The sequence below is a fragment of the Lepidothrix coronata genome, unplaced genomic scaffold (genome assembly GCF_001604755.1).
Source record: "Lepidothrix coronata isolate B3197 unplaced genomic scaffold, Lepidothrix_coronata-1.0 Scaffold26, whole genome shotgun sequence".
Taxonomy (NCBI): domain Eukaryota; kingdom Metazoa; phylum Chordata; class Aves; order Passeriformes; family Pipridae; genus Lepidothrix; species Lepidothrix coronata.
Window position 1 is genome coordinate 2,342,279 of NW_016690206.1, and position 13,662 is coordinate 2,355,940.

The following is a 13,662-nucleotide window of genomic DNA, read 5'->3' on the forward strand; positions in this document are numbered from 1 at the left end:
GAATACAAGCAGATGCTCACATAATGCAGTACAATCCCATATAAGGGCACTCAGTAAGAAGCTGAAGACAAATTGTTGTGACAGCTCAGTGCTACCCCATTGCAAATAAGACTTTTTCATCAAAACTAATTTCTTTTGGCATGGAGTTGTACTGGTAAGATAGCAGGATAAACTTCTTCCAAGCACAGCAACCCATGAATCTCCAGTACCATGAACCACTTTCTGAAACAGTTGAGACTTTATGAGGATGAAAAACTGTTCATGCACCTCACATTTATGGTATGAAAACCAATATTGATCATAAAGAACTCATTTTCAAGTTTACATGAAATCATACAAAGAAAAAAGTCTGTATACAAATAGTATTCAAGAACAGTATTTAGTTTCAAAGCAAAAGCATCATTCTTGCCTAACATGGTAAATGTATAAGCAAACTCTGTCTTCCTGTATCATCTGTTTTATTGGTTTCATTTCTAGAGTAATCAAACATCCTAATGAGATATTAGAAATTAAATGAACTTTCACATATTCAAAGCAAGGAAAAAAGCAGAGAAAGAAAAATAGTTGAGTTAGAAGAAAAATAAGCCCAGAAAATCTGCCCAGGAAGACATTTCCAGGGAAATCTTTATGAGATGATCAGAGAACACAGCTATTCCAAAATGATGACAGAAAATCTTGCCAGGGGCCTGTAAAATTTTACAGCATTGTTTAAGCATCTATCAAATGGTCTGGCCTGAAGCAGTTGACAAACCAATATTCTTGTGATTGCGATCTTCTGCCAATACTCAGGAAGCTCTCTCTAAGGAAGACTCTTTGGACATAATGACTGAATATAAACATCATAATGTAATGTCTGTCTGTGTCTGTAGACAATCCAAAGGTTTGAATTATCAAGAAAACACACATATCTTCCTCTTTTTTAATTTTTTTTTATTTTTATTTTTTTATTTTCAAGATTTAAAATTGTAATCCAACTGTATCTTTCACCTTTAGAACATAGAATAATAGAATGGCTTGGGAAGGGACCTTAAAGATCATCTAGTTGCAACCTTGCTGTCATGGACAATGGACAGGGACACCTCTCACTAGACCAGGTTGCTTAGAGCTCCATCCAACATGGCTTTGAACACTTCCCAGGATGGGGCATCCACAACTTCTCTGGGCAACCTCTTCCGGTGCCTCGCCGCTCTCACAGTAATAAATTTTTTTTTCATAGTATCTAATCTAAACCTACTCTCTTTCAGCTTGAAGCCATTCCCCCTTGTCCAGTCACTACATGCCCTTGTAAGAAGTCTCCATCTTGTAGGCTCCCTTCAGGAAGGCCACAATTAGGTGACCTCAAAGCCTTCTCTTTTCCAAGCTGAACAAATCCAGTTCTCTGAGCCTTTCCTCACAGAACAGGTGCTCCATCACCTCTAATCAATGTGGTGGCCCTCCTCTGGACTCACTCCAACAAGTCAATGTCCTCTCAGTGTACACTGTGTGGTATATATATTCTGTAGGATAGCAATAATGACTTGCTTAAAGAACAAAAAAGAGGAAAATATATTTTGAAGGACATCTCTCAGGAATAACATTCTTCAACACTACAGCATTTCTATTCAAAGATGCATTAATTTTAAATCTGATTAATAATTACTAAGCTATTTTTTGTATTTTTTTTTAATTAGTAAATAAAAGACCAGAAGAGCAGTGTCCCTCAACAGAAAAGATGTTTCAGCAGCACAGCCCTTTCAGGACTGTGGTCTTTTCATCCACTTACCCAATGTGGTTAGAAATGTTTTGTCCTATTATGAAGGTACAGGCATTAAAGTAAATAAGTATAGCATCAATGCAACAGAACACATTGTGATCAGAAAATAAAATGACTAAACAAATGAACAATTAAAAAAGGAGAAAGAAAATTCCCCCTAAACTTATAATGCTAACTGCCAAATAAAACATCATTTATATTCCAACTCTGAGACTGTCTTTAGGTCCACCTATCTTGACATATATATACTCTTGCTTTTTAAAAACTCAATAGATTTCATAGTTTTCAAAAGCTCAACTATTCTGAGGTGCTGAAGCCACATATTCAAAGTATTGAACTGTATCAAAATACCATTAAAAAGTATAAAGCTAGACCACAGATTGATGTGGTTTATGCAATGGATTTGGGACCTAGAAGTTTTAAGGTTTTGCTTTCATCCTGGTGCATATTGAAAGCTGATCACCACCACAGTCATAGATGCAGTACAGGACCCTGCTGAACAATATTTTCCTACATTTCTTTCCCCAACAGAAATATATGTAATTTCAAGTCGCATATCAGATTTTTTTTTAAAAAAAATGTCAGTCTTGCTTCCCCGATTTTCTTGGTTTGCTGGGCAATGAAGGGCCTCCTCATGACATCACATACATTCTTCTCTCTTTCAAATGTTTTCAGTCCCTCTACACTTGCTTCCTAAGTATGGAAGTAAAATATTTTTAACACAGTGGTGGATAAGTTAGAACTAATTTACAGGTATACTGGTAACACCTCCAAGTAAACAGATAAATGCAGGCTTTACCGTACTTATTTAGCAGCCTGAATACATGCAATGGTTTTTCATTTTGAGCTTATTCTTTAATCACAATGAGTATTTGAGTCAAATATTTAAACTTGAAAAAGTAGGTAAATTGAAGCAAAGGCAAAGGGTTGTTCAGGACTCCACCATTTTACATTGGGAAAGGTAAGTGGTTTTTTTTGTGTTATGTCTATTAAGCAAAATTTTAAAATATATTTATAAATATTAATATTAAAAAAAAAGATTAGGGCCTTAGAAAAAATGGGCTAAGCAAGAATCGATCTTTTTTCTCTCTTTTTTTATGGGAAATGTTAAGTATTCCCTTAATAACAGAAATTCTTTTAAGATCAGTTTTAATTTTTTTTTCCCTTCCAAAAGGTAAGTGCTACTGTTGAGAGAAGCTTTCAAAAAAGGTGACACTCTTTATTCCTGAATGGAGATTACATACACAGTAAATTGTAATCCTTGGCTTTGCAATACTGTTTTATGTGGTTAAGAAGATGAATGTTCATTGCTTTTAATCCTTACCATGATTTACGGGGCTCTGGTTATCCTTTTCCCAGAGCATCTACAACTGTGTGGTTGTTCTGCCTGCTGCTTAAATTACAGAGACATCTGCAAAATAAATTATGGATTGTTGTCCCACAACCAAGCAAAAGGCTTTTTTCCCCCCATTCTTTATCAGTCTAGTTTTTCCAGACTGGGTGCTACAATGATGACCTTGATTGCTGCCTGCTATGCACACTTTTGACCAGCATGTTGCACTGCAAAAGCTCAGAGTGAAAAGGAGGGGAAGGAATGGGCTGTGAGGAGCAAAGCAGACAGCTACATAATGTTTGGTTTATCCATTCAGCTCCTCAAAGTTCACAAATCTAGAGCTTATTTTTCTCACCATAGCAGAAATTTATGTAGCTAAAACAAACATTTGAGCGCTTAAAAATCATTCCAAATGAGGTGAATACATAGCCTTTTGTTATTCTAATACCTCTCTGTTAAATGTTCATTAATATGCTGATTTCGACATCTCTACTTGTATGCACGTATATCAGTATGAACTTATCAAACACATATAGGCTTATCCAACCCGTATGAAAAGTTGAGACAGATTTTTAATTAGGCTTAATATTATAATCTTGTAGTTTAAAATTTTATTTAATAATAAATGAAGTGAGAATACAAGCTCATTATCAATAAAAAAGTAATATGTTGAGCATGCAAAGTTTTATCTTTGTCCACACACAGGCATTCTTAGAGGATATTCTATTCAGTGCTGATGTCATCAAATTTAAAATAAAATTTGATAAAATCATTCCATGTTGCTTGCTCTCTATTATCCCTTTCATGGCATTCTCGTACTGTCCACCTGAGTGCCCTGAAACAATATGCAATTTCAATTATAATCCAGGTGTCAAAAAAATAATTTTTTAAAGGCAAAGTGCATGAGAATATATCATCCAAAAATCATTTTGCAATAGTCCCATCCCAAATTCCTTTGGCACAATTCCAGTGGGCCCAGTCAAGATAAGAAGTGCTGATCACATTGACAATAACAGAAGTTCTTTTCATGTATTCGGCAGAGTCACTGTGATATAATCTAAATTTCCTAATTTCTTTTGACTAAGCAGAAACCCAGAGTTTGGTAAGAGAAGATGCATGACTGAAAAGTTCATTTTGCTCTTTGTCCCAAAGAACAACCTGTAAAGACAAACTTGAGCAAAAAAATTAGGATCCAGACACTTCTAACTTTGTATCTGAAGGTTTCATTAGAAATTTCTGACAAAAATACATCTCAATTCTTTAAATATTTACATAAGATACATCACGTAATTACCAAAATGCAGCTACATGTAAAAGAACCTATGTTTGTGTTCAGTCACACAACTGCACTGGCCAACATAAACGTACATTATCCATTGAAATCAAGTATACTTAAAATGGTGTTTGAGCAGAACAATGTCTTACTATAGAGAAACTATCAATTATCTTTTTAAAAAGCACAAGAGGCTTTTATTTTATTTTCCACTGAAATTGAACTACGACCAGCCTTAACCAACTCTCCACAGCTTTTTTTTTTATACAATTTCATCAGAAGACAATAGGCATCAAGATATTTCTCATTCTACAAATGAGTGCTCAGAGCAAGCATTCAACAAAACTTTGATACATGGAATATTACTCAATTTCATAATTTCATGGCACCTGTGCTTTTTTTCTCCAGAATACAATGCTTCATAGACTAAATTACTAAAAATAAAGTATAACCCCAAAAATTCACCAACTGTTACCATCTTTGGGAGACTGCACCTCAAACTCATTTAGGCTTTTACCTCAAAATACTTTATAATTAACTTCAAAGTTTTAAAATTCACACCTGCCTGATGACTGATTTTTTTGTCATCCCCAGTATCAAGTCAAGAATATAGTAAAACCATTTTATAGTACTTTCAATAAGCAACAGCTGAAGTAGACAATAGTATATTAATAAACATGAGGAAGTTTATGACATTGTTTTTGACTCCTATGAAAGAGGTTTTGCTAAGGTATGCACTTGAAAGGAAACAAATACCATTTGACAAAAATAGCACCATGCAATTACAAGAAGAAAACATCATGAAAACAAAGCTCAGGGAGAAAATTAGTTTCTCTCCTTTAAGAGGTACAGAACAGACTGTAAAGGTACTTTTATTTTCTCCAATCTACATCTAAATTGAAATAGTCTAAAAAAGGTAACATACAACACAGGTCTTTGTAAATAGTCAATTGGTCAGTAGGATGAGATCTCAAGATTAAATCAAGTATTTTTGTTGAGATATTCAGCAAAGATAATTAGAATTTCCTGAGCTCAGTTTCATGGGCCTAAAGCTAAATTGTGTTTAATATATAAATAACAACAAACAAAACAAACAAAACATTTCCACCAATTAAAACGTGAGAACTGAATCCATCAGGTTTAACACAATAAATTCATCCCAATTATTATGGATCTCTTTGAGATGACAGAGACATCTATAGAGTTTTTTAAAAATCTACCTGTGAATATGATGCCACATCCTCCAAGACTTTATATCAGTGAAGTTCAGCCCTTAGATGGACTCATTAACCACAATCCTCAGCTGATTGGGTCACTAAAGTCTGTAAAAGACATACAAGAGTTAAATTGTCTTTGCCAATTGTTTTTTCTCCTGAGAATGAAAAAAAAATAACAGTAAAAGCACAGTGATTTGTGTTATTAGGAATCTAAAACTACCAAAAAAAAAATATTACCAGACCACCAAAAAGCACTTTTTCTGTGCCTGTTGTGTATGACAAGATGAGGAGCAAGACATAGGTACCGCTTCAAGATGATGGACCCCATTGAACAAATATTCAGAATTAAATTGCTCACATTCCTTAGCTGTCTGAAACTTGTGGGATTTTACTGCCAATAGGCATTACTGCAGAACATCATATTATGTCTCTGATTTGTATGCATTGCCTTGGCTGGCTTTCCTTTGTGTTAGCTATCATTCATCACAGCATGAAAATAAACATACAAAGATTTCTTTTGAAAAGGATGGAGGAGTGATAATACAAGCTAGGGACATCACATATAATGATTTGGTTTTTTCACAACAGTTTTGCAGCCAATTTTGTCACTACCATAATGGTATAAATCAGTATCATATATGGCAGGAGGTAATCTTTTTCATATGTGCAATTTGATAACTAAGAGAAGCAACTTCCATAATCAGCCCATCCTGAACTGGTACCAATCGCAGCTCTGAGGCATATTCTTGTTTGAACCTTAAACTAATGTTTGGATAATTAGGCGGAACAGAAACAAACAAAAAAAAACAAATAGTAGAAAATGACTTTTGTTACTTCAATCGGACTAAAAATTGGAGGGTTCTTTGCTGCTTTTATTTTTCATTCATTTGTTTGCATATTGGAATTTCCGAATGCAGATGGACAGAAAAAAAATGAATAAAAAGAAAGAGAAAAAGGAAATTAAAAACCATGGGAGCCCAAATCTAAGACTGGAGGGACATTAAGAGAGAGATGACATCAAGATACAAAACTATAAAAGCAGATAAAACTCAAGGGAAGACGAACTGTGAAGCTGGTGTCTATCTGGTTACATTCTTTCACATTCCAGGCAGTGTTCTTATCCAAGATAAAGAGACACATAATACCCACTCTGTGCCAACCAACTAGATTATATTAAATTAAGGCTTTTAGAAATGTACAAACTCAAAAGTTGCAGGTGAATTATGCATGCAGAGGAGAATAAGCCGTTTATACAGACATTAATAAACCAAATCTCCATACTTCAAGGAAACATTAAAAGAAAAGCAAATAGTGTGCTACAACATAAATTGTATATTTATAAATGCATAACTTGTTTTACAGTATTTCCACTCCTCTCTACTGGATTAATACAGAAGAATTTTTGGTACCTTCAGAAGCAACATCATATTGGGGGTAAGGGAAGGTGAGGGATGTGGAGGGAGGGAATCACAGCATTTGCTTTAACTTCAGTGGAAGGAGTATTTATTCAATAATTATTTGAAATTATTAGTGCCATTTAACCACAAATGTGTATGCCCAAAATATTCTTTTAACTGAGAATGAATTTACTGTAGAGTAATTGACTCTAATTGCAATAGCTGGTAGTGTTCAAATGTTCAGATGACATGGACATGGTGATCTATTTACCTCTTAAATTCACCACAACTGGGAGAAAGGCAGCATGAGAACCAAACCTACCCACTTAACAGGAGAATTCTTTTTAACTTTCCTGCTAAGACAAGCAGGATTTAAATCATATGCTTTACTCCAAGCTTACCAAACCAAACACATTCCCTTTTCTTTTCAACAATTTACTTGCAGCCATTACACTAAAAAAATTAGTATGCCTAACAAAAAACAAACTCGCAAACCAAAAAAAGCATTCTAAGAGCAGAAGAATCTCAGCACTGTACAAACTTCTCATGTCCCAGAAACCACTAATAGAAAATAAAAAATCCAGAGCAAAACAACTTGCTTTTTCTCAGTGTTAGTTCTTTGCGTTACTGGATTTGATAGCAACAATATTAACTTTATGGATTAATAACACTTGGTATCAGTTCAAAACAGTAGCTGAAGCAGGCGCTCAGAACTATACACGTTGCAAGAGTCTAGAGTCAGCTGATGTAGAAATAAATAAAGAAGTTCAAAATGTCAAGGAAAAAAAACCAAATAAGAATCCAGCTTTTTGGTATTAGCACTGCAAGTTCCCATTTCCTTAAAAATATTCTTAACATGCAGCAGACAGCCCTAGTTATTTATTGCTTGGCACCTCTTACCAAAAACATTGGCAACCAGAAAGAGATCACAATGACTCTCACTGCAAATAAGGTGTAGAGTGGTTCTGTAAACCTTATAGATTTTTTTCTCAGTTGCATTGATTAAATTTGAAAAATCTTTTCTGCAAATACCTTGTTTACTTAGCTGGCGGAAAAGTACAGCATGAGAACTGTAATATACAGTTTGCATTAATCATTGAAACTGAGATTGACTGGGAACTACAGTTCTATTTGAGTACATTAGAATATATTTGCATTCAGAAAACTTTTTGAACACATTTCCAAAACTAAGTTAAAGCTATCAGGATTGTTATCATCCCTGAAACTGCAGGAAGCACCGAGTGATACAGAATGTACATATTTGGTGAAATATCATTCACTTTCATTTACAGATATTTTTCACAGTAAAACAAGTGAAGAAGTCACCCCACTTGCAGTACATAAAATTATGGTTCCTTACTCTCTTTTGGTTTTGTATGTGGACTGAATTTCATAGTGCTTTTCTGTCTGTGCCCTCTTGGACATATTTGTTAAGCTGGCATTTGGGACTACTTTTTTTTTTCTTTCTTCCACATTCCCATTTATTCCTCATGAGCAAAGGGCTTTGTGCAAGATAGAAAGTTGGGACTATACCCCACAAAAAAAGTCATTCAGAAAGAACCTCATCATGCACTAAAAGGTTTTTCTAACCCTCACTTCTCCCTGTATTTTTCAAAATTCTTATTTTTACATTTTACTGCACTAATGTGTTTACAGACATTTGGCCATGAAACACACACCAGAAAAACAAGAATGCCATGTAATTTTTGACCTCTCTTCAAAATCATAATAGCCAGTTTTGTAAAGAACATTTCCATCCGGGCTTATTTGATAAATATGCTTTCCAAAACAATTATGCGGCAATGTACAGCAAATAATGCTTTCATATTTACTCATTCACAAATCAATATTAAAACAAGCAGCGCTACCTCCTTTGGTGAACTCTGAGATTCCTGTAGCAGAATTCAGTAATAAAGCTTTCATGGACTGCAGCACTTCAGGGTAAGTCTTTGCATCCACCTCTGCATTTTCCCTGTTTCTTCTGCCTGCAGTACATGAAGGCTGTTTCCTGACTTTGCTGGCAGTCAAAGCAAGATGCATCCATTACACTAAAACAACCAGCAGTATGCGCTATGAAATGATCATATTTGTTCACCTTCTAGCACTTCGTGTTTTACAAATACACATCTGAAAGGATTCAAAAAGATCCTACGCAAATCCAGTGAGTTTCTAAATAATTTTTCTCTCTGTGGAAAGAACAATGCAGCAACCTCTGAATCAGTGTCTTCTAATATATTTTTTTATAAAAAACATGAACATAACTCAAGTTTTAAATGGTCCATTTTTATTCTCTCCTGTGTTTTGTTTACTACAGAACTAAATCCTACACAAAAATCTCTACTAGTCAGCTCTACTAGTTGGACTAGCTATATAGAAAAATGAGACAGGGATTAACTATACTTTAAATGCTGGGGGCTTGGGACCAGTTTTAGGTGAGGAAAGGGGGGTGTATATGAGAGAAAAGGAATCTAACACCTCACAGTGACAATGCATAGCGTACAGTCAAACTATAAATTTAAAAGCTTTTAGAAGAAAGGATAGTAGTGAAATAGGTAAGAATATACACATTATTAAATTATTAAATTAAGCTAAATTATATAAAGGGAATGGCAATATGAGCATGCTGAAGCAATAGAACATCCTCCTGATTTGCTGAGGACTCAGAAAACATATTGAAGAAACAGGCAAACTTAAAAAAAGAGTCAGGAAGTGAGCCCGTGTGAGCAAACATTGCCACATTCTTTACAGTTAAAAGGATGGTGAAGGAGATGATAAATATAATTAAGGTTTACTCAGAAAAGTAAAAAGAGGACAAATCATAGAATTGTTTAGGTTGGAACAGACCTTTAACTATTAACCCAGCACTGCCAAGGCCATAATGCTCCAACATTCTAATATGACTCTCTGGAGTTGCTGAGATTGCCAGCAACCTAAATGATTTCTTACAGATACTGGTTTTAGGTGACATTAATTATTAACATCAGGTCATCCAATTAAGGAGGAAGAACACAATCAACACAGAGAAGGAGTTATAAATCTTTAGTAACTCAGTGCAGTTATGAGTCATCCATTGACCCAAAAGAGGTCAAGCAAAATCCCAAGGTCAAATAGATTCATATAAACTATTTGATTAACAGTTTTCTGTGAATTAAAAATGACAAAAAACCCCAAAAAAACAAAAAAAAAAAAAACTTCTATTGCTTCACATTCTTTCCTACTAAAAATAGTGAAAACAATCCAATTTTGAATGAGCAATATCTTTATAAATGTGTACAGAGTAGTATCACACAAAAAACTTCCACTTTTATTATGGTCAGTGAGATGCGTCATGTGGACAAAACAGGAATACAGTGGGTTTAGTTCCTTAACAAGACCCTGATAGTAGCTGTTGATGCTTTCATTGTTCCAGTTGATGGCAGCTTCTCCCATCCCTCACCTCCCAAAATACTTGTAAAGCTAAGAAAATGAAGAAGTTTTCTTGTCCATTTCTTCCTTAAACTGACAATGGGAGTAGCTATTTTTGCAATGTGAGTACCAGTTCACTAGGAACTGGAATGAAACCAATCACTGATTTCACATAGCAATTGCACTGCTATCAGAAAGTAATGATTTTCAGTCACTGTGGACTTAGCTTGAATCTGAACTACCAGCTCAAAGGTCAAAAGCTTTATAACCAATTATCAATTTCCTGGTCCATCCAGACCCTTCTATTATCTTGATTTCCTTTGGAAGATTAATTCTGTTGCCATAGTTTAATCAAATAAGCCTTTTGCTCTGACATTTACTTCTATCCTACAGCTGCTTCTTCACAGAAAAGAGTCAAGAAAACCATAATAAAATTACTACTATAAATATTGCAAAAAATTAAATACCGACTGTTCAAGATTTATCTAGGAATTAAGACAGAGAATTTTGTCACTACACTGAATAATATTTTATGGTCTCTTAATATCAATATTTCATCTGAATTTTCTGACAGGAATTCATGTGGTCTCAAAAATGCAGAGCAAATATAGTATGTAAAAGTATTTAGTCTTATCATTAGACAGTCAAAAGTTTCAAAGAATTGTTGAAATACATAGAATCTATACTTGGCCTTCTGAATACCATCTTCTGGACTCTAGTCTATCTTCCCTAATCCCCCTTCCCTATAAAGGTGTCATTTAGTTGAAAGATAAGTGTGACAGGATTATCTAGGATCATGCTAGACTAGTTGTGATACTAGGCAGCAGTTTATTCCTATCTCCAAATCAAAAATACAGTGATTTCCTTATATAGGTTTTGGTCTTCCTCTTCCCCTTTCATATCACATATATGCCTTATGAGAAATGAGAGGTTCCTTTAAAAGTTCTACTACAAAAAACCCAAAAACCTAAAACCAGAAAACCAAAGAAGAATTTTAAGATTACTTCTAAATGTATCTAGTTTACTTCTCAGAATAAATCATCATAACCTCCAAAATATTTTTAAGTCTTTTGCTTTTGGAATAGCTTACAGAACAATTGTGCTGAATGCATGTTTCAAGAACAACGGGAAACTGATTAATAATTTTCTGTACATATATTCCTCTGTGAAATGATGCCATATGTCTACTTGGTTAATGGCTATAGGAAGATAATTTGTCTGAGTGGAAAAACAAATGGATAATTCCTTAGGTTCTCACCATTGCCTCTGTAAAAACCTACTCACACAGACTCAGAAGTGCACATACATATGTATATTTTCTTTCTACTAGATAACAGATTTTTATTACATATTTTCTTTCAAATTTAGCATATTTATTATTGCTATTTTTCTTTCATTGCCTTTTAGTAATTCTAATTGATTTACTTGATAAAAATTTAAAAATTCAGAATTAAAGTAAAAAAAGGAATATTGCCTCTACTTTCACTCTGATAGTACTTCCATTAAGCACATGGGCTATGTAAAGATTGAATAGCACTGAAAGAGATGCAATGTGCTGAAGCCATATGCTCTCATTTGATATGGGATATTACGATGTTTTTGCTAGTCTTATTAGTATAACATAACAGATCCAAGCTGATTTCATAAGGTTACCATTATATAGTAGGTTCAAATACTATCCACCCCAAAATTTATTTTTAATAGTAGCAAATATCACTTTGAAAACAGGATGACAATGCAATTCTCTACCATACTAAGAACTGTTCAACAGAAGTTTGAATGAACAACCAAACAGTCTGCCTCAGTTTTAGCAAGGCATCTGGAGCCCTGATACTGTGTTTACTCATGTAGAGAAATAAGCTCTTTCAGTAGAAGTTAAGACTACCTGTACAGTGGCAAATTTGTGTTGTGTCTTGCAAAATTCTCAGGATTCGAGATAATTTTTATTTTCCCTCTGAAGCTTGAGATAACCAAAATTACTTACTTGTTTCAGAAAACCACTGCCAAACATAGTAGGTTTTATTCAGTGCACTGCATTTCATTTTTACCTCTTGGAAGCCACTGTCTTTCTTTGACATTATCAAAACCCAGGGGTATTCACCAGCAGTGAATTCGAACCTTTCTGAATGTTCCAAAATGCAAGTTGTCTGTCTGTTTACAGGTCTTGGATTAGACTCCAGTGCTGAAAAGACAGTTAGCTGTACAAAAGCTTTCAATTACAATTTTCAGGTGCACTTTTCAATTTTAAAATTAAAAATTAACATGAAATCACTGCTCAAAGTACTTGGTTATCAGTTATGTCTTATAACTAGATTAATTCTCTTTTTATTTTCACCTCTGTGGTGGCAGCTCCTCTAAGAACTCTATGAAACATAATGGAAGTGTTAATAGTGTTTTATTCTGCCATTATATGAAGCACAGCTTCACTGGCCATGACTATCCCTGGGGGTGCTTGGCCTCATTTCTGTTCTAAGGCTTTCTGCAATAGATATTCCAGCTTAAAATTTTTGTGTGATTGTTTTTGGCAAGTAGAATTTCAAACAAAGTAAAATATTTTGGTAGTTTTAGTCCTGAAGTTATTTCTGGAGATGCTATAACAAAGTCAGCAGAAACTAGCTGGTGACTTTCTGATGTTCTTATCTGGATATTGATTGTTTTAACAATTTCTAGTCTATATATAATTTTTCAAAATTATACTGTAGTTAAAGCTCCAATTTCCCAGTAAGAGAGCTATAGATTCTCTAAGAAATCATTCTACTGCTTTGTTGGAGCTGTTTAGGAAAAGCAAGTTTTCGATCATCATAACAGCAAAGTATGAAGGAATATTGTGCCATCAACCAGAGCAGGTAAATAAATGCAAACATAAGTGTGTAACAACTGTAATTTATAAGTTTTAGAAGACCAAATTTTCTACTAAAAATACAAAACTCTAAATAAAAAGGTAAAATCTCAAAAGATTTTACATTTTGACAACTAAATTGGCAGTTCTGTAGTCTTGAAATTCCATTGCTTAAAAGAAAAAATGCTTAGAATACCACATTCCCAGTCAAAATCTATTTTACTGAATATCAGCAACTCCCAATGTGTTCTATGAGATTCATTTCTCACATGATTCAGGCACTAGCTGCTTCACAGGTAAATAATGAAATAATTTAAGGTAAAGCAAAAATTTTGTAGTCTGCAAATAAATTTTAAGCCAAAGATAACTATGCAGTACACATTTTTTACATATAATACCATGTGTGGATATGATGAGACCTTATTTTGAAGAGGCTATGCACTAA

The 13,662-nt window shown here is 34.2% G+C and overlaps 1 protein-coding gene across 1 annotated transcript in view; it reads right to left on the bottom strand.

The window, feature by feature from the left end:
* CDH12 (cadherin 12) overlaps window positions 1–13,662 on the bottom strand; it is a 529,677-nt gene that overhangs the window by 352,972 nt on the left and 163,043 nt on the right. The window contains exon 2 of the mRNA XM_017809416.1: window positions 5,580–5,681. The gene's annotated coding sequence lies outside the window, so the exon portion shown is untranslated. The remainder of the gene's footprint in view (window positions 1–5,579; window positions 5,682–13,662) is intronic.